Below are 22,932 nucleotides of genomic sequence, written 5' to 3' on the forward strand. Positions count from 1 at the left end.
GGGTTGATTAAATAAGTTACAGCATGTCCATTTGTAGAATACTCTGCATTTGTTAAAAACAATGAGGCTAGGTCTGTAGCCGTTGATAATGAAACAATCTCGAAGATATAAGTAAAGTGAAAACAAAGCAAGGTGTAGAAGAATAGCTAGCACATGCTACTGTGTGAAAGCAAATGGAAGAGTATATGTATAGACTAATTTTAGAAAGAAAAAGGGAGTTGACAGCAGTGATTGCTTTTGGGAGAGGTGTTGATGATCTGGGTAGCAGGGACACTTACTTTTTATCTTTCAAGGGAATTAGGTCCTTTTTATTCCTTACCATATGCAGGTATTATTTTTGAATTTAAAAAGTTTAAGAAATAAATGCTGTGGAGTCAGACTTGGATGTAAGTCCAATTGCTATCAATTTCTAGCCATGTGGCCTTGACTAAGTTACTTACCCTCTTCTAGTCTTGGTCTTCTAGCTGCCGGAGGGGGAGACTCTGTAGCTTGTGGTGAGGGTTAAGTGAGAGAGTTCCTGTGAAGTTCTCAGCACAGTGTCTGGCATAAAAGCAAACCATCAATTGTTAGATGCTTGCTCTGAGCTGTTTATGTCCCTCCAAAATTCATATATTGATGTCCTAATCACCAATGTGATGGTAGTTGGAGGTGGGGTGTCTTTGGAAGGTAAATAGGTTTAGATGAGTTCATGAGGGTGGAGCACGCATGATGGGTAACCCTTATAAGGAGATGAAGGGACCACAGCTCTCTCTACCTTGTGAAGACACAACAAGGAGGCAACTGTCTGTTCACCAGGAAGAGGGATCTCACCAAGAACCCAAGACTGCCAGCCCCGAGAAGTGTGAGAAACAAATGTTTGTTGTTTAAACCACCCAATTGTTATAACAGCCCAAACTGACTAAGACAGTGCTTTATGTAAGTATCTCTAATTAGCGTTCTGGATGTAGTACTATTCAGTTAAGCTGTGTTCTGTGCATTAGGTACCCAGCAAAATCTGATGATGCATAAGCAATGGGAGAGTCACACAGTGGACAACCAACTGCAACAATCCCAGGAGCAAAGTGCTATGGGACCACAGAGGAAAGTAGGTTTCAATTTGCTGGAGGGGTATTGATGGGTATAGGGTAGGGATCCAGTGTTCACGAAAGAGGCAGCAGTGGAGGTCTGTGTTTCACAGGATGAGAAGAAGTAGTTCCAGCAGAGATACCACATGAGAAAAGGCACACGGTGGGAGGGCTTGGGGCTTAGAGCCCTATATCTCTGCTATGGGGCTGGAGAGCAGAATGTGAGGAGAGATGGGCAGGGCCCTCAGGTGGAGACAATGGGCATCAGTTCCCCTCACAGAAGCGCCTTGTCCACTCCTTTCCTGTGGTCACCTCCTTGAGATCCTAACCAGTTTTGCAATGCCACAGAACTGGGGCAAAATTATGGTAGACTTTTTGCAAAAATGTCCTAGGGACTTCTATCCACAGCCCTTGTGTCATGTTAGCTGAGGAAGTAGCAGCAACATGTGTTCCTTAGGGAAGGAGTGATTCTATCCTATATGCTTCCAATACTGCAGTCAGTTACCTCGAGACACTACTCCCCGGAAAGAGTCATACAAAGGATTTGTATGCATGTACTGTTTTCTCTATCAATTATATATCTGTCTGTAAAATATAGATATGTTTTTCTGTCTAAGCAGGGAAGGATCGATGCAGGGAACTGTGATTAAACTAGACATCTCTGACAGGAAGAAGAGCTGGAAGGACTGACAGGCTCTTGTGGCCACTCTACAACCAGAAGACAGACACCTGACACTGTATTTTCAGATGATGGATTAGCCAAGCCTGGGGAAGAGAGCTGAGTGTGCAGCCTCCCTCCCAGTCTCCTGGGTGACAAAGCCGCTGGATGACCCTGCCAACAATAATGAGATGAAAACGAAGAACACTGCAGTATAATGAGCATGATAAAAATAGAGATGTTGCTAAATAATGGGTTGGCCATGGCTGAGGAGTAAGAGAAAGAGCCAAGCCCAAAGGAGGTGGATAAGGCCTTCCTGTGTGGTCTCCAAGCCTCACCCGCTGATGTGTTGCTGTTGCTCAACCAGGCCATAGATGGTTTTGAGTCCCTAGTGTGGCGAAGATGTCAGAGAGGGACTAGAGGGTGGGCCTAAGTGAAAAACCCAGCAGGCTCTATCCTGGTCACTGTGGCTCTGACCTCCACCAGGGGAGGGACAAAAGTGTGGTGAGCACACATGCTGATGGGGGTTATGAATTACTGCCTTTAGTAGGAACCTCTTGCCTGCCAATGAGTATCAGTAAATGGTCTGAGTTAATGCATCAGAGTTTTTCAGAACATTGCACCTCTCATCTACATAGTGCAGAGTGGAAGAAGCCTGTTAATTAGGCTTTTGTTTGTATTTTTGTTTAGTTGGTAGCTTGGAGTATCTGCCCCTGGGGAGGGAGGTACCTGGGTGCTACAGGGACGGCTGCCTGTAAAGATTTCTGGCACCAAGTCTCTCTGCAGTTTTGTTTTTTATTTTTTAAATAATTAAATTAAGACTTATTTTTGAATAAGTAATATCTACATAGAGTATAAAATTTAAAAGGGACAAAAGGGGTGCAGGAAACATAAATATCCTTTCTTCTCCCCCTATTCCCAGCTACCCATTATCCTTCCCTCAAGGCAACCACTGTTACTAGTTTTCTTCTGCAGTTTTCCAGAGATATTCTAAGCATAAATGAGTGCACGTACCTCACCGTCCAAACATACTTACCAGTTTTTTTTTTTTTTTGAGACAGAGTCTGGCTCTGTCCCCCAGGCTGGAGTGCAGTGGCACGATCTCGGCTCACTGCAAGCTCCGCCTCCCGGGTTCACACCATTCTCCAGCCTCAGCCTCCCGAGTAGCTGGGACTACAGGTGCCCGCCACCACGCCCTGCTAATTTTTTTGTATTTTTAGTAGAGACAGGGTTTCACTACGTTGGCCAGGATGGTCTCAAACTCCTGACCTCGTGATCCGCCCACCTTGGCCTCCCAAAGTGCTAGGATTACAGGCTTGAGCCACCACGCCTGGCCCAGTTTTTTTTTTTTTAAAACACAAATGTTAACATACTGTATCAACCAGAGTCCTGACAGAAAACAGATGGCACACATAAAGTGAGTCATTTGAGTAGAGTTTAATAAATGGACTGTTTACCAAGGTGTAGGAAAAGCCCAAAGCCAGCAACAGTTGAGTGAGAGGGCACAGTGACATAGTGTGAGCACCACTGCCAGTTGAGGAGCATTCCAGGGAGGTGTGGGGGCATAATCACCTGTCCTTCCTCTCCTCCCTCTGACCTTTTGCTGCAGCACCTCATGGGCTGCACTCAACCTAAGCCAGACAACAAGAGTCTATTGATGCAGTTTAAAGAGGTCACTCTGGGGCAGGGAACAGGTGGGGAAGGGCCGAGAGTGGATAAGGAGGGCAAATGTGGGCACTCAGCTCATGCACTCAGCTCCTCATCCTGTTCTTTGCTGTTTTCCACTTCACAGTCTGTCTGTACATAATAGCCTCATTCTTTCTCCTAGCTTATTCCATTGCATTTCTGTTGAGGAATACCATGCCACATGCAAGAGACTGAATTGTGACCCCCACCCCAATTATATGTTGAAGTCCTAACACCCAGTGTAACTGTATGTAGGGTGAAGAAGTCATTAAAGTTAAATGAGTCCATAAGGGTGATGCCTAGAATAAGGCTTATTAAGAGGTGACACCAGAGCTCTCTATCTGTCATGTGAGGACACAGACAGAAGATGGCAGTCTGCAAGCCAGGAACTCATCAGAAACCCTAGCAGCAGGAACCCTGATCTTGAACTTCCCAGTCTCCAGAACTGGGAGAAAGAAATGTCTTCTCTTTAACCCACCCAGTTCATGGTATTTTGTTATGGCAGCCTGAGCTAAGACACCACACACACACACACACACACACACACACACACACACACACACGTAATACATCACAAAAATAGTAATATATACAATCATATATTCAACTAGTCCCTCACTGATGGCCTTTTAAGATAGTTTCCAGTTTTCTGCTATTACAAACAATGCTGCAAGGAAAATCCTTCTACTGTCATTTCACTGGTAAGGATACATACAGAATAAATTCCATAGGAATTTATTTATAGGAAGGGATTGTTGTATCAAAGAATATATGCTTTAAAAATGTTGATAGATTCAGCCGCAGCACCCTGCATAGAATTTGCACCAATTTGCATGCACATCAGCAATGTATAAGGTTCCCATGCAGTTTTTAAACATCTGGGTTTCAAAGACGTGAATAAACTTATTACAGCATCTTTCCAGCAGTGCCTGTCACCTTACATGACATAAACTTTTCTTGTTTTTGAAATTATGAGAATACATATTCTCCTCTTGTTTTCTGTCCTGTCTTTCAGCTTTTTTCAGCAGGGATAAAATTCCTCCACTCCTGAATGAAATTCTTATGGTTTTTCTTTGTGCACAGTTCTGACTCATTTTAAGTCATAAATTAACAGCCTCAGTTTAGCTGTTAGGTATCCAGTTTTTCTTTCTGGGCATGAACAAGCCAATTATATATGAAAACATATCTTAGAGACAGTTAGGAAATCCACATATGTACGGGTACCAGGAGATGCCAAGGAATCATCATTAATCCCACAACGTTGCTGTGGCATGCAGGAAAACATCCTTATTCTCTGAAGAGGCAGTCTGAAGTCTCCAGAAATGTGAAACACCACGTCTTCAATCTACCCCAACACTTCAGCAAAAACAAGATGAAGCAAATATACAAAACAGTAACAATCATTACATCTAGGTGATGGACACCTTCCTTTATGTTCAACAACTCTCATAATAAAAAACTTAGAAGAGATGTCTAGCCAAGATAATAGTCAATACTTCACACTTCATCCATAGATAAGACTCCTTCCTCTCCTCCCCCTGCTGCTCCCCAGCCAGGGCCAGCAGTGAGAGAGTCTGTGATCTAGGAAGGAGGTTGCAGTGGCTTCTGCTCCTTCTTCATTCAACTCCTCTCCTACCAGGGTTGAAGAGAGATAGTCAGAGGACAGGACGGTACTCACTTGTCTTGCTCTTTGACCTGGCCGATGTCTAAAACAGACTCTTGTAACTCTTGGGTTTGGCAGAGCCCAACACGATCTGTGATGTGGGCAATGGATTCTGTCTCTCCAGCTGCCACCCCCACACTCCGCCACCAGCCCTGATCTGGTGGTCCACAATACACCAACAAATTTTACTCTTCATGTGATCTTCTTGGGAAGAACTTAAAAGAGCTCCAGCCTGGCTTTCCCTATGCTGAGTGGCAAATGTTTGTTCTATGGAAAACCTTCAACCCTCTAACAAATCCTGGAAATGCAGGTCATCTGTCTTTTGGCCACAAGCAACTTCAGCTTTCTCAGGCCTGAGTTAGGCAGGAATCTAAGATCTCCCCTCCCAAGCTGCAGAGAACACACACCAAGCTCTCTCAGTGTGCCCCGGAAGCTCCCTCTCAATAGATTTATGTTGGAAAGTAGCTTCTTATTCTCTTCCCGGACGTGAGGGAGTGAGAAATTGTCAGTATTCCCCAAAGAAATCTCATAAATTCTCCCAATATATCTCTTGCATAATACATTTCCCCCACCATGCTATTGAATATATCTTAGCATTATTAAACATTTACTTTCATTTCACACATTTAGAGTTTTATCAATATTTATACAGGATTTATTACATTTAATTCCATTTGTTTAAAATTGTGCTAGAAGAATGTTGTTTTATTAGTTATCTATTGCTACAATGGCTTAAGATAATGTTTATTATCTCATACAATTTCTGAAGGTCAGGAATCCAGGACTGGTTTAGCTGGGTGGTTCTAGCTCAGGGTCTCCTGTGAGGTTGCAGTCAAGAAGATGGTCAGGGCTGCAGTCACCTGAAGTCTTGATGGGCTGGAGGAGCTACTTCCAAGAGGGGTCACTCACATGGCTGTGCCTCAGTTTCCCTCTGGCTGTTATCAGGAGACCTCAGTTTCTCACCAAGTAGGCTTCTCCATAAGGCTGCCCAAGACACAGCAACTTACTCTCAAGAGAGCAAGAAAGAAGCCATGATGTCTTTTATGCCTTAGCCTTGAAAGTGACATGCCATCATACCCGCCATATGCTATTGGTTGCACAGATTAATCATGGTACAATGTGGGGGAGAACAAGGGTGTGAATACCAAGAGACAGGGACCACTAGGACCATCTTGGAGCTAGCCAGCACACCTATTGATGTCATCCTGCATGTCCTCTCAGCTGTCAATATAAACTATGCTTCATGGACTCGTGCTCCACAGAGTTGTATTCCATGGGAGAGAATCCCTCTGTGGTCTTAAGTGTGGCACTTTGTATAGAGCTCCCACGACATAAGTAACTCTCAGAAAAAGACTCCATCTTACATTTCAAAAGGCCCCTTGCCAAAAGAGAACAGATATTTTGCCTAATCAATAAAGACTACATCCAACCAGATAAGGACATAACCAAGCACACTCTTCCTCTATCAGTTATCACCAGAGGACTCTGGGGTAGCCATTAAAAGAGCAGGACCTCAGCAGCTTGAAAAGTCCACCTTAACACATGCCATCTTGCTGTCACTCGTGATATGCATCTGGCATCTGCCACCCAAAGCTCTACCCATATCAAAGACTCTTCCTTGCAAGACCAACAGCCACCACAGGCCAGACTAGAAGATTATTTTTGTCTACGTTGATCACCCTGGACTGGTTTATTAATGTTTTTACTATCCCTTCTCTTTTGATGATAAATGTTACTTTGTTTGTTGTGGAAAATTTAATTTATAACATTTACATATTGATCAAGTACACTATTATGTATGGTTTGCAATAATGACTGATTTCCTGCCCACAGGCTTGGGCCTATGTGCCCACGGCTCTGACAACTGAGTGAATGAGAAGTACTAAGGAGGACTGCCTTCTTGCTGAACTCCATGTAGCTCATGTCTTTTATGTTTGAGACAGCTTCAGTAAAAGTCTGGCGTTGTGGAAAGACACAAACGTGCATGAACCTGGTTATCTCTAACCTGGGGCAGCTCATGGGACACTTGGTCACAGGGCACAAGCATAGAGTGAAGTCTGCCCCTGTGTCTCCCAGAGGTCATGGTGATAATAGTCCCATCACTCTTTTTGCCATGAGTCTGGGCCAGAAGATAAATCTTATTGTTCTGTGTTCTTAATCCTGCCCACACAGCTCCCGCCTGCCATAGTGCCAGTGCTCTTTTGTGCCCTTACCATGGAATCACTCACAAAAGCAAGCTCTGTGGCCAGGCATGCCCGGACGTGCACTGAATCCTAGCAGAGTTCAGGCTCAGGCAGGAGCACTCCTAACCGTTCCCTCCCAGCCTGTAGCACATGCAAAAGGAGCCCTATTGTCTGCAGTGATCAGTGTGAAGAAATGGGGGCAAGTTGCGGGTGGAGTGTACTCTGATTGGGGCAAAGGGTTTCCATATTCTTGTCACAGAAGAAGTGGATCCCAACACAGGCAGTGTCCATGGAGGGGAAGAAAAGACACCAAAAGCAAAGGTACAGAGCATACACCTTACCCCATGAAGAGGACCTTGGAGAATCCATGAGCATAGTGGTCCTGCCTGAACTTAATTTCCCTCTACACTCTCTTTCCCCCTAGCTTCCATATCATGGAATTATATAGAATTCATATAACTTTATCGTGGAATATCATCTAGAATTTTAGTTCCTCCTCCACTCTTTGTTTGTTTTAAGAGACAGGGTCCTGCTCTGTCGCCCAGGCTGAAACGCAGTGGCACAATCCCAGCCCACTGGAGCCTTGAACTCCTGAGCGCAAGCCATCTCCCCACGGCAGCCTCCTGAGTAGCTGGGGCTACAGGTGCACACCACTCCCCGAGCTGACCTCCATGCTTTTAACCTCTCAATAGTTACGATTTATCATCCATTGATTATTAGATTTGCCAACATGTTTTATTGCTCTCTTGGCCCACTACTGCTCCTTACATGTCATTCCCCTTTATGGCTCATATTCTTTCTCACTGAAGTAATACTTTTGAAGTTCTTTCATCATTTTTTCTCTTTAATGTTCTATAATTGCACTATGATGTCTCCAGTAGAAGTATGGATTTGTCTTTAATTACATTGCTTGAGATTTGGTGTTTTCCTTCAATGCTGAACACTCTCAGCCATTATTCCTCAACACAGCAGTGTCTGGGAGGTGGAGACAACACATCGATCACTGCAGATGGGGCTCCATATGCATGTGCTGCAGGGTTGGGAGGGAACTCTTAAGGGTACTCCTGTTTGAGCCTAAACTCTGCTAGGATTCAGTACATGTCTGGGCATGCCTGACCACCCAGGCCTGCTTTTATGAGGGATTCTATGGGAAGGTGTCTGGGAGGTGGGGACAACATTGCATAGGATGGTCAAGAAAAGGTCTCTGAGGAGAAGATATGGGAGCCGAGACCTAAATGATCTGTAAGAGGAGTGGTCCAGGTAGAAGGAAGAGCAAACACAAAGAGTTGGCAGGATTCAGGAATTGAAAGAAGGCCAGTGAGACTGAGCATGGTGAATGAGAAGGAACGTGGCAGGAAATTAGATTAGAGCAGAGATGAGGGCAGGGACCAGCCCTCGTAGGCTTCCTGGGCCCTTCATAGGAGTTTGAGATGAGAAATGAAGGCAGTTAGCGTGAGCTTTTGTGGTAGATACACCTAAATCCAAGCCTTCTTTTCTAGGCTCCAAGCAATATTGTCATCTTTGTAGTTGGATGCATCTATGTGATTGAGTTCTAAACAATGGAATGAGAACAGAAGTGATGTATACTCCTCCCAGTCCTGGCCAATAAAAAACTCCCACAGGTGCTCTCCTGTGCTCTTTCCCTTGCTTTTGGCTGCCTGGGATGGAAACAGCCACATCAATCCTGAAAGCCACATGTTGCTGGTGGCAGAGTTGCCATCAGTCTGGGTACCTGAGTGACCCAGGTCACCCAAGTGACCCATTGTATGAAGCAGAATTCTCACCACCATCCTCAACTCATCCCTTCTGACCTGGAACTGCCTTAAGGTGTTAAATATAACACATCGATATCTTATTCTCTGAACCATCAACCTTGTTGCTATTGTAGCATACACGGCCTAAACTAATGCAGCCAAGAGGACCTTGTCGAAGAAACTTGAAGTTGTGTGGGTCGCACAAAAAGAGGATAGAGTGTCCAGGGTAATATTAAATTATACAGGTTAATAATGTATGTCAGAGATGGACTTGCCTACTGAGGAAATATTTCTCCAAGACTAACTTTTTTTTTTTTTGACAGAGTCTCACTCTGTTGCCCAGGCTAGAGTGCAGTGGCACAATCCCGGCTCATTGCAACCTCCTCCTCCTGGGTTCAAGAGATCCTCCTGCCTCAGCCTCCCGAGAAGCTGGGATTACAGGTGCCCACCACATCTGTCTAATTTTATATTTTTAGTAGAAACGGGGTTTCACCATGTTGGCCAGGCTGGTCTTGAACTCCTGACCTCAGGTGATCCACCCGCCTTGGCCTCCCAAAGTGCTGGGATTACAGGAGTGAGTCACCGTGCCTGGCCATGAGTACCTTTTAACAGATGAAGCAATCATAGCTCAGAGGAATTAGCTGCTCCTCTTGAAGACACTTGATGACAGAAACTGCATTATAAACCAGAACTCCCAATTTCTAGTCCAGGGTTCTTTCCCTGGGGCTGAAGGAAGGGAACTGGAGGGAGGAACAGACTTCGAGGAGAGGTGGGAATAAATCTCCACTTAGGTTCTTTGGTCACCCAAGGGCTCTGCTCTTCACTGATGCCTTTAGGACACTTCAGAAAGAACTTTATTTAGCTGCCCTTCTAAGTCTTTTGACAAGCATACTCTCCCTTCCCATGGCTGAGGACACTCAAATCCTGTCAGTAATGCTTCGGGCTCAGTCTCAGTTTAGGGTCTCAGCAGGAAACTGGTAACAACCCAAACTGTAAATTCCTTCAGAGGCCTGGGTGGGTTTAGGAAACCAACTAGGGATGGTGCAATGCCTCGGGGCCTGCAATAGTGGGACCCATTGTCACCCCTAAGTCTGAAGGAGTGTATCAGTTATCTATTGGTACAAATTACCATAAATGTAGTGGCTTAAAACAACACACTCTTATTATCCTACAATCTTGGGGGGTCAGAAGTCTGAAATGGGTCCCACTGGGTCAAAATCAAGGTGTTACCAGGACTGTATTCCTTTTGGAGGCTCCAAGGGAGAATCTTTTCCTTGCCTTTTCCAGCTTCTAGAGGCTGCCTGCATTCCTTGATTCTTGGCCCCTTCCATCTTCAAAGCCCACAGTGGCTGCTTGGGTCCTTCTAGTGATGCCGTCTCTCTGATTCTGACTTCTGTTTCCCCCTCCAAATTTAAAAGACTCTTGTGATTATATTGGGCCCACCTGAATAATCCACACTCATCTCCTTAAAATCAGATGATTAGCAACCTTAATTCCATCTTCAACTGTCATTCTCCCCTTGTCATATAGCTTTACATATTCACAGGTTCTGGGAACTAGGAAGTGGATATCCTTGGGAACTATTATTTGGTTACCACAAAGGACAGGGCTGAGAGCAGTTACTGGAACTGAGAGGAAGTAGCTGTGTGGACAGGGTCGCCTGGCGGGAATGTGACCATTGGTAGAGAGCCAGGTTCCCCAAACCAGACACTCATGGTAGAGATCATCTGGCTTTTCCACTTGACCACAGTGAACAGGCAAACCAAGGAAGGACTTATTTTATTGTACTGGTTGGGTAATCAATTCTGGTTAGCATGAAGAACTAGAATTCGTTCTGTATAAGGGATCATTAAAAAGAATTTCCAAAATTCAGGTAATGTATTTGGATGTCTCTCAGTACTTCTAAGTCCTATAATTACAGTCAATGGGAATTGTGCTTGTTGCAACCCACCAAGCACAGAGAGGACAAGGGGCCTGAAGGGCTGGGTTACTCCACCAAGAAATCATCCTGGACCAGGCTGAATGCTGGTAGGAGACAAGGGAATTTTAGCGTGGGTGGTGCAGGAGAGAGAGATGATAGAGGATGAATGTCTATTAAGGACTCTTGTTTCACTGAACCTCATTCCTGAATTCTCCCAGGGGATTTCAACTATGACTGTAAGGACCTATATCTCCCTCTTAGGGAAGGAGTGAGGGTGTCTTGTCTGCACACAAAAACAAAACAAACCCAGAATTGCTATAATATAGTATAAGAGTCAATATACTGGGAGAAAATGAGTGTATCTGAGTGGCTTAAGGGGTGAGTTCCACTGGATTCAAGTCTGTGTCCATCCTGGAGCCTGCTGACACTAGCGGAGGATTGGACCATCACTTTCTCTGGGAACAGTGGGTCTTTCCTCTTGACCTCCACTGTGCAGCTGCACTAACCATCCACAAACCCCAAGTTTCTGGCTCCTTACTTCCAGACTTGGATGAAACACCACATTAATGCTCACTGTAGAAGGGGCCACCTAACCACACCTGGAGGTGTTGGGGAATTAACTCTTGTGGCTGAACATTGATTAACAGGAAACCAGAGATGGGAGGGACATCGGCAGATAAAATCTTTTTCTTGGCCCCATGGCCTACACCAAAGTGTCCTTTCTCTTTGCAGCCTGTTTGGAGGAGACCCCTGTGTTAAACAGGCATGCTTGCTGAGTAACATGCTTTGCCATGATCCTTGAGGCTTGTCATTAAGCCTCTTCCTCTTCGTCCTTGATGCCTTCTCTTTGCACTTCCCAAGTGTAATGGTTAATTTTATATGTCAATTTGGCTGGGACACAGTGCGTAGATATGTGGTCAAATGTTATTCAGGATGTTTTGGAGAGGGTATTTATAAGTAACATTCATGTTTAAATTGGTAGACTGAGTAAAGCAGATTATCCTCCATAGTGTGGGCAGATCCACACTGAAGCCAGTCGACTGCAGGATAGAACAAAAGACTGATCTCCCAAGCAAGAGGAACTTCTGTAGCAGAGGGCCTTAGGCTTGAACTGCAGCACAAACCCCTCCCTGGGTCTCCAGCCTGCAGACTTTGGATTTGCCACTCTCTGTAATTTTCTGAGCCTACTCCTTAAAATAAATCTTTTTCTGTGTAAATACACCTCCTGTGGGTTCTGTTTCTTTGGAGAACCCAGACAAATACATCAAGTAAGGCTTCAGCTCTTTCATCCTTGCCTCAGCATCTGCTTTACAGAGAGTAGGGCCAAGGTCCCTGTCTTTTGTGGACCGAAGGCCTCATCACTCTCATGTGGATATTAAAATCTCAGTCTTTTACTCCAGGTCCAACACTCCACTGATGGCTCTAGTTTCTTTTACTTTTATTTTTATTTTTAGAGACAGGGTCTCATTCTGTCACCTAGGCTGGAGCACAGCGGTGTGATCATTGCTCATGCAGCCTCAACTTTCTGGACTCAAGTGAGCCTCTCACCTCAGCCTCCTGAATAGCTGAGACTACAGGGGTACACCACTACACCTGGATAATTTTTAAATTTTTTATAGAGGCAGGATCTTGCCATGTTGCCCAGACTGATCTTGAATTGCTGGCTTCAACTGATCCTCTCGCTTCGACCTTCCAAAGTGCTGGGATTACAGGCGTAAGCCATCATGCCTGGCCTGACGGCTCTAGTTTCATCTCACTCTTAGGATACTGGCTTTGGGTTCTTTATTCCTTTCTGGGACTTGAGAATTTCCTATTGTTTATTATGGTCCTATTATTTTATAATATAATTTCCTTTATTTCCTGCCTCAACTATATCATTTTAAATATTACTATACATTATTCAGCATATCTGTGTATTTGCAGCAGGAGGGTAACTGCCTCTATATGCACATTGTGTGTGTGTCTCATAATTCCCACCATATGCAAGCTCCATTTTCCTGAGCATTTCACTAGTGTTGACTATTTAGATTGATTTTCATTTTTACTATGATAAATCATTTTATGTGTGAATATATTTATGAAAAAAGCTCTTTAGGTAGTTAGTATTATGCTCCTAGTATATTTTCCAAAAAGTGGACTCACTGCTTCAAAGAATATAAACATTTTAAAATCCAAATTGCTCTTAGCAATTATGCCTTCATGTGACTTCACTCCAGACATCTTGATTGAAGTGTGGCATCAACTCATCTCTTCCTGCTTTGATCTGTTCCCTAAGGTGAACTTTTTAGATAGCTACTCTCATTCATTAAATATTTATTTTCACTAGTTTAAATCTCAGAGGGCAGGCTTCTATAAGTTGCATCTTTCTGGGGATAAGGACATCATCTGTTAATGAATAAGTATCCCACATTCTCTTACCATAGCGATTGCGTTTGATTTGATCTCAACTTCATGATATGTGTGTGGACATGTTACTCCAGCTTACCAGCAAATACACACATTGCAGTGGAGTGGTCAGGAATCTGAGCACAGGGGTCAGATGCGCGTGGATTCAAATCATAGCTCTACTGCCTGTGAGTTTGTGACTTGGGAAATTATTTACCCTGACTGAGCTTTAGCTTTTTCATTTGTTGAATGGGAATCATAGTAGTACTTAACTCAAAAGGCTGCTGTGAGAATTAAGTGAGATAACGAATCCAAAGCCCTGGATAACCACATCATTAGGCACACAATATGCCCTCATAGCATAACTGTTATTAGCAAGCCAATCTCCAGTTCCAATGGCCCCTGCTTGTGGCTCCCCTTCCTGACAGCAGACAGGACTGTAGAGAGCCTGGCCCAGCCCCTCAGGGAACAGGGCATCATCCCTTTTTTCTACTTCTAATGGAGCTTAGTTCATATACAGCTAAGTGTATCATAATTATTTGTTTTACTCTAACTTCATTTTAGCCTTCAAAAAATTGTTTAGTCTTTTACAAGTTTGAACATCGTAGATGCCACTGAAGTCCCATCAGACAAATGCTCCTGTTCTCCAATGTCTCTCCCTGTAAATGAGTTAACTACACTCATGAATTTAGTATTTTTCCTTCCAGACCTAAAAAAAAAATTATACTCACAGAAAATGCATAGTGTATGTGTGGTGTTTTACATAATTAATATCAGGCTGCAAATAATATTTTGCATATTGTAATTTTTCACCAAATGTTTTAAAATTTATCCATGTCAGTGCATATGGATCTAGTTACTCTAATACTGTATAATTTTTCATTTTATTTGTATATTTCACATTTTATTTACTCATTCTTCTGTTGATCTCCAGGATTCAAGCCTAATAACTTTTGGTAGCTTTCTGATGCTTTCAAATACATTAAAATATTTTGTTGTTTTTCTAGTTATTAGGGGGAGAGTTGGTCCTGACTTTGTTTCCAGGTCTTCAATGTGCAAAGCCCATACACAGAAATATTCCCACAAAAATTTTTCCAAAATAAAGCCATAGATGAACTGTGAATAAAATTTTCAACCCTCAAGGGAGGGAGGGAAAGAAAAACAGAAGAGGAAGGGATCAACTACCTTCGTTGACTGTATTTCTGAAAAATTAGGAATTAAAATAGCTAACTTTATTAAGTACTTAATAAGTGCCAGGCACTAGTCTAGATGCTTTAAATATATTGTTATTAAATTTCATTTAATCAGAACAACAGTCCCATGAAATAGGTACTATTATTATCAGTCATACACAAATGAGGAATCTGAGGTGAAATAACTTGCCCAAGTTGTCACAGGAATCATTGGTAGAACAGGGATTCAAAGCAGAGTAGTGGTTGATTCCACAGGCTTAATCACTTCAGTCAACTGCTAGGTTAAAAGTAGAATTAGAAAAAAGAACAAATACTTGCAAATTAAAAGTCAAAGAGAGAATACGTGAATTGGAGGAGAGTGCAGGATATTCTGTAGGACAGAGGCAAATAAGACAAGAAAAGAAAATAGACTGAAAGGCTTGAAATATGCCTACTAAATTACTGAGTGAAGGCAACTGAGAGGGAAGAGGTAGGAAGCAAAAAGCAATGGTAATGATTGAATTTTGTAAAATATTTTAGTAAATGTAATTAAGCATTGAGAGTAAATTTCTTAATATACTTTTTGTGTTTTTTCTCACAGTAAAATAACATCTCTAAACAAATGGTATTCAAAATAGGGTGTATGCACCCCAGATGGTTAGCAATATAGTCTCCTGGTAATCAAAAAGAAAATATTAGAACTTTCATCTTTATATTCTATTTCATTATATATATGTATATATTTTATAATTTCTATAATATGTTGATAAGCAATGCATGTCTATAGTTTATAAATAAGTAATACACTTATATTACAGGTGTGTGCTCAAAATTCATTAATTGAGTATTTGAAAATGTTGGAGACCACAGTTCTAGGCAAAATAGCAAAGAACATTGGGTCAGGGATTATTCAATGAGTAATGAAAGTATCCTAACCTTTTCGTGTTTTTAAATGAAAGAATAGAAATATTGAAAAAAATAGGATTTCATTAGAAAATTTTATGGGTATGTATGGTATAAGTCAGAGTACTTACTAAATTAGTGTAAATATCCATAGCTTCTGAACAAGCAGAAATAAAAAGATATACTGTAGAAAACTTTAGAAATCTGACATTAGTCAAAAAAAGGAGTAACAAAAAAGAAGCAAAGATATAGAACAAAAATAATGTGTAGTAGGTTGAATAACGGCCCCCAAAGTATATGTCCACATCCTGATCTCTGAAACTTGTAAATGAGACTTTATTTGGAATAAAGGTCTGTACACATGTAATTAAGAATCCAAAGATGAGAACATTCTGGGTTATCTGGGTGGGCCTTAAGTCCAATGACAAATGTTCTGATAAAAGACACACAGAGGAGTGACACATAGGGAGAGGAGGAGATGGCCAGGTCAAGACAGAGGCAGAGCCTGGAGTGATGCAGCTATGAGTGCAGGAATGCCGACAGCCATCAGAAACTGCATGATGGGAGGAACGGGATCTCCCCCAGAGCCTCTGGAGAGAGCACGGACCTGCCAACAGCTAAATTTCAGACTTCCACCTTCCAAAACTTCAAAAGAATAAATTTATGTTGTTGGAAGCCACCCAGTTTGTGGTAATTTGTTATAGCAGCCCTAGTAAGCTAACGTAGATGGTAACAGAAAACACAATAAAAACATCGAAGAAATAAATCCAAATTTATTAGCAACTATACTAAATGAGCAGATGATTCATCTGTTAAATGACTATCAGATTGGATTAAATAAAGGAATACAAAACTCAATTGTATGCTGGTTACAAGACATGGAGTAAAAAAAATTGATTGCAAAGATTGTAAATAAAAGAACGAAAAAAGATATACAGGGAAATTGTTAACCAAAAGAAAGCTGGGGTAACTATTAATATCAGATTACATAAACTTTAAGGCAAAAAAGAATTAATGGGAACAAAAGGGGACAGTACATAATTATATTGGGAAGGATCCACCAAGAGGACTTTATTTGTAAGTAAAGTTAAAATGCAAATAACAAACTAGAGGAAAGTATTTGCAACTTATATTATAGGCTAAGGGCTAATTTTCTTAATGCATAAGGAACCTCTACACATAAATAAGAAAAAGACAACAATCTTGGAAAAATGGGCAAGAGACATTAATAAATGTTCACAGAAAAGAAAAAACCAAATGGTTCATAAATATATGAAAAAAGCTCGATCTCAACAGTGATGAAAGAAATGCAGTTATAAGCTATGCTGAGATATCATTTTAAAATTATCAGATTGATAAAGATCCAATAAGTTTATTAAATGCTGGATTAGCCAGTGTTCAGGATGTGATGGAAAAGGCCCTCTCACACATTTCTAGTGGCAGTGCAAACTGGGACAACCATCTATGGAGGACAATTTGGCAATGTCTCATAAAACAACAAAAATCTTTTGATTTACAAATTTCACTTCACCCTATTTGCTATAGTCTGAAAGTTTGTGTCCTCCCCAAATTAATATGATAAAATCTCATTTGGGGAGGTGATTAGGTCATGAGGGCAGAGCCCTCAGGAATGAGATTACTGCCCTCATAAAATGGCCCAAGGGAGTTGTTTGTCCCTTCCACAAACGGAGGACACAGCAAAAAGGCACCATCTATGAATCAGAAGGTGGCTCTCACCAGACACCAAATCTGCCAGATCTTGGACTTCCCAGCTTCCAGAATCATGAAAAAATACATTTCTGTTGTGTATAAGTCACCCGGTTTATGGCATTTTGTTACAGTAGCCCAAATGGAGGAAGACACAATTTGTCTTGCAGATACCATGAGCAAAATGATGAATGACAAAGGCTATTAATTGCACTATTTATAAGAGATTGATCATATTATAAATATCCATAAAATATATGGAATATAAATACTACTTGTAATTATTAAAAAGAATGAGGGATTTCAGCATGCAGTGACTCATAATAATCCCCTAAGTAAAACAAGGAATGAGCACAACGGTGTGCACGATATACTGTTCTTTTATAAAAGTAGTTAAAATTACATAAGTACCATTTATGAATGTCTGTATATAAATATACATTTGCTCACACCTGCACAAAATCTTTCTGGAAGGATACATAAAAAACTGGGAACATTGGTTGCCACTGGTGAGGTGGCCTGATAGGCTGCCAGAGAGGAGTGGGAGGGTGGCTGAAAAACAACCACCCAACCAAACCAACCACCACCAATACCACCCAATCGGCCCACCTCTACCATCCTCTTATCTCCATAGGAAGAAGAACCAATACAGATGGTCAGCAAAACCAAAAGGTGGTTCTTTAAAAATGAATAGTGAAATAGACAAACCTCTGTGAAAACCTGATCAAGGAAAAGAGAAAATACACAAATAATGTCTGGTAAGGAATGTTCATTCTCCACGGCTGCCTATTGTGTGTCAGGGTTGTGGATAAATGCCATGTCATAGAGAACAGGCAAAGGAGTAGGTTTTACTGGGAAATGGGACACTTACATGGCTGAGTCATCAAGAGAAGACTGAGTCTCCCATCATCCCATGGAAAGAAGGCTGGGCCTTGCTGTGCCCACAGTAGGGATCTGCATTCCACTGCAGGGTCCTCTTCCCCTTGTCACCCTCCTTTCTTAAAAGAGCAAACTTGTGAGCAGCCTTATCAGTGGGAGAATAAACAGACTGGCATGAAGAAAACTGGAGAAAATTTAAAAATCATTAAAAAATTAAATCAATAGGTAAACTCTGTCTCTCTGTCTCCTCTCAATAAAAACATTAGGATGAGATGGTTTTATAGATGTCTTTTACAAACCAGAAATATATATATATATATTTTTTTTAAAGAGACAAGGTCTCGCTCTATCACCCAGGCTGGAGCGCAGTGGCGTGATCACAGCTCACTGCAGCCTCAACTTCCCAGGCTCAGGCAATCCTCTTGCCTCAACCTCCCAAGTAGCTGGGACCACAGGTGCATGCCACTATGTCTGGATAACTAAAATTTTTTTTTTCTAGGGATGGGGTCTTACCATGTTGTCCATGCTGGTCTCAAACTTCTAGGCTCAAGCAATCCTCCTACCTTGGCCTCCCAAAGTGCTGGGACTACAGGCATCAGCCACTGTGCCTGGCCTGGATCATCATTTTTTATACAAGCTTTTTTGGAGGAAAGAGAGAGAGAGAACTTCTCAGCTTATTTGCATTCCACAAATTTTGATACATTGTGTTTTCATTTTCATTTAATTAGAATATTTTCTAATTTCCCTTGTGACTTCTTTTTTGTGCATGAGTACTTAGCAGTGTGTTGTTTAATTTCCAGATACTTAGGGATTTTCTAAATATCTTTGTTGTTTACTTATAGTTTAATCCTGTTGAGGCCAGAGAATGTATCTGTAAAATTTTAAATTTGTTGAGACTTGTTTTATGGCCTTAGATACAATCTACCATGATGAATGTTCCATGTGTGCTTGGGAAAAACTCTTTGAGAGGTGCGTTCTATAAATGCCAGTTTGGTCAAGTTGGTTAATAGTGTTGTTTGAGTCTTCCATACACTTAATGATTTTTCTGTTTACTTGTTCTATCAACTACTGATAGAAAAGTGTGTTGAAGTTTTCAACTGTGAATATACAGATTTTTCTATTTTTCCTTCTAGTCTTGTCAGTTTTTACTTTATCTATTTTGAAGCTCTGTTTTTAGACACTTACATGTTTAGGATAGTTACAACTTTTTGACAATTTGATCCTTTTTTCGTTATGTAATATTCCTCTTTATCCGTTAATATTCTTTGTTCTAAAGTCTATTTTGTTTGATGGTTAATATAGCTCCTCCAGCTTTCTTTTGACTAGTGCTTACATGATATACCTTTTCCCATCTTTTAACTTTTAACCTAGTTACCTCTTTATATTTAAAGTGAGTTTCTAGGAGACAACGGATCCGTTGGGTCATGTTTTGGTTCTAAGCTGACCAGCTCTGGTTTTTAATTTGAGGTTCTCTCTGTCTCCTGTCTTTCTCTTTTTTTTTTTTTTTTTTTTTTTGAGACGGAGTCTTGCTCTGTCGCCCAGGCTGGAGTGCAGTGGCGCAGTCTCGGCTCACTGCAAGCTCCGCCTCCCAGGTTCACGCCATTCTCCTGCCTCAGCCTCTCCGAGTAGCTGAGACTACAGGCGCCCGCCACCACGCCCGGCTAATTTTTTTGTATTTTTAGTAGAGACGGGGTTTCACTGTGGTCTCGATCTCCTGACCTCGTGATCCGCCCGCCTCAGCCTCCCAAAGTGCTGGGATTACAAGCGTGAGCCACCGCGCCCGGCCGTGTCTCCTGTCTTTCTCATTCGCACGTGGTGAAAGCCCGTGGAAAAGAGCTTGTGAGTGACAGCAGACATTCCCGTGCCTGGGTTTCCACCAACTACACCAGTGGTCCTCAATCAAAAGCAGTTTTTCCCCCCAAGGCACGTTTAGCAATGTCTGAGGATATTTTTGTTTGTCACAAATGGAAGAGGCTGTGCTACTGGTATCTGGTAGGTGGAGGCCAGGAATGCTGCTAAAAATCCTGCAATTCATGGGGCGGCCTTCCACGACAAATCATTACCCAGCATGTTAATAGCGCCAAAGCTGAGAAACCCTGTTCTAAACTGCTGCGATAGTCCATCCTGGCCTTTAATAATTCACTAAAATGTTAGAATGTTAGCTGCTTTTTTCTTCTCATGTTTATGGCAGTCACCTCTTCCTCCCACGCTTTGACAAGAGGGAAGCCGCTCATGTGCCATGTCTTTCTTCCGAGGGTCTTGTCAACACTCTTTGGAACTCAGTTCTCATAGTGGCCTCAACTCTCTGATGGACTGAAGAAAAGCTACAATTTTGTAGATTGTCTATATCTTTTCATTGCTAGGGTGAGGGTGATGTTCTCTTGTGGCTTCGTACATCCTAAGTGGAAGCAGAACGCCTCCCATCTCATTTTTAAATAATCAACTCTAAACCAGGATAAGGACAATTATAGATTAATCTCATTGGTGAACATGGATGCAAAAATCATGAAGTTGTAATAGTATGTATACAGTAGTATATATATTATATATATTTTATATAAATAAATCATGGCCATGAAGGTTTTGTCCCAAGAATACAAGGAATGTTCACCAACAAAAATTAATCATCATAATCCAGTCCAACAGATCAAAGGAACAATCCATATAATCATTTAACAGATGCAAAATTTTATTCTATATAGTTTTAAATCTATTCATGATTTTTAAAACTTGTAAACTAAGACTAGAAGAAAATTTTCTTAAATTAGTATAAAATTCTACCAAATACCTACAATAAATACCATTTAATGGTAAATACCATTACATTCCCACTGAAGTCAGGAATAAGACAAGGATGCCTGCATCACCCCACCATCCAACATTACACTGGAGGATCTGTCAATACAACGAGATAAAAAAAGTAAGGCATAAGAATTCACAGAGAAGAGAAAAATTCAATATTTACCAAATGCATAGAATTTTTGAAAATATATTAGAACTAGTTAGATAATTCTGCAGTTTGCTAGATACAAGGTCGACATGTAAAATCAATACAGTTGCCATTTAACACGGTGCCAGTTAAAAGCATTTTTTTTAAAAAAAGATAATATTCATAAGATCTATAAGATATCTAGGAATAAAAAGAACATAGATTTTTTTTTCAATGTCTTCATGGAAAAACTCTAAGCTATCTTTTTTTAAGAGATGGAGTCTCACTCTGTCACTCAGGCTGGTAAGCATATAAAACATCTTTGAAGAGCAAAATGAAGCTCTGACTAAGTGGGAAGACACATCGTATATAAGAAGGCTCAACAGCTTACAGATGTCCATCTGTCCCCATTTTAATAAATGAAGTAAATGCAATTCTGATCAAAATCTCAACAGTTGTTGCTTTTAAATAATGGAGCTCATATAGAAAATGGAAACTTCAAAAACAGCAAAAACAATTTTGACAAAGAAAAATAAGATGACGGTACTTGGCTTATTATAGCACTGTGGTAAATAAAATGTTGTGTTATTGGAACAGGGATAGACAAGTAGACCTGTAGAATGGAATGGAGAGCCTGGAAAGAGACCCTCACATAGATGAAAATTTGGGAAATGACAGAAGTGTTGTTACAAGTCATTACAGGAAAGGAAGGACTAGTCAACAAATGATAACCACGATTGGTTTTCCACATGAAAATAAAGTAAGATTTCCTACTTTAAACCATATACAAAAATAAACTAAAGTTGCATTAAGAGCTAAATATGAAAAATGCAAAACTGTAAAACTTTTAGGAAAAATAATTTGTTAATTTGTTTATTCATTCAACAAAAATTTATTGAGCTGCTGCTACACACTGGCCTAGTATTAAGGACAGAGCAGTGAATAAAACAAAGTCCCTGCTCTAGTGATGGTTTATGTTGACAGTAAACAAATAAATATGTAACATGTCAGGTGATGATAAGTGCCATGGAGAAAAATAGAGCACAGTAAGGGGCTAGGAAGTGATCGTGGGTGGATTTGCTACTTTATACAGGGTGGTTGATGAAGGCTGTCCTGATAGGTGACACCTGAGGAGAGAGCTGAAGGAACTGGGGGAGTTTGGCATGTGGATATTCAGGCAAAAGAAATTTTCAGGCGGAAAGACCAGCTGAACAATTGCTCTGAGGCCGGAGAGTACTTGGCCTTTGAAGAACAATGAGAAGGCCAGTGTGGCTGGGATTGGGGAGAAGGGAGTGATAGAGGATGAGGTAAAAGAGCAAGTAGTGAGGCCAGGGGACACAGGGCCTTGAAGGCCATGGCAAGGACATCTAAAGGGCATGGCACATCATGGGAGGATTTGCACTAAGGAGTGACAGGATATGAATGCAGTTTATAGGATTACTCTAGCTACTGTGCAGAAAGTAGATTGGAAAGGCGCGAGGGTGAAGGGGCAGGGAGTTTTGTTAGAAGGCTATTTCAATAGCCCAGGTAAGGGATGAGGTGACGGGGTAGAGGTGGTAAGAAGTGGATGTTAATCAAGTGTTCTGACATACTTTGAAAGTAGAGAAGATATAATTTGCTGACGTGGGATGTGAGAGAAGAGGAGAAGCCAAGGTGCGGTGACTCTGAGGCTTAAGCAACTGGGCTAACAATGGTAACTTTTAATAAGATGGTGAACTCTATGGGAGGAACAGGCTTGCGGGAGAGCATTAAGAGCTTGGTTTTAAACACATTAAGTTAGAGACACTTATCAGACATCAAGTAGGCAGCTGAACAGTATATGAGTCTGGAGTTCAGGCAAGAGGGTGGAGCTTGAGATAGCAACTGAGAGTGGTCAGTCTAATAAATGGTATCTAAAACCATAGGGCTGGGTGACATCACCTAGTGGGTTAGTATTTACAGAGGAAGGGTCTGAGGACTGGGCCTTGGGATACTCCAACTTTAGAGTCGGGAGGAAAGTGAAGGAACCAGTGAACGAGACTGAGAAGA

At 41.5% G+C, this 22,932-nt stretch overlaps 1 pseudogene; it reads left to right on the plus strand.

Moving 5' to 3' along the window:
- Positions 1 to 708: 708 nt before the first annotated feature.
- The window catches only part of LOC116484704 (dehydrogenase/reductase SDR family member 2, mitochondrial-like), a 48,327-nt pseudogene continuing 26,103 nt past the window's right edge, over positions 709 to 22,932 (plus strand).

This window comes from Hylobates moloch, unplaced genomic scaffold (assembly GCF_009828535.3).
Source record: "Hylobates moloch isolate HMO894 unplaced genomic scaffold, HMol_V3 SCAFFOLD_16, whole genome shotgun sequence".
NCBI classification, from domain to species: domain Eukaryota; kingdom Metazoa; phylum Chordata; class Mammalia; order Primates; family Hylobatidae; genus Hylobates; species Hylobates moloch.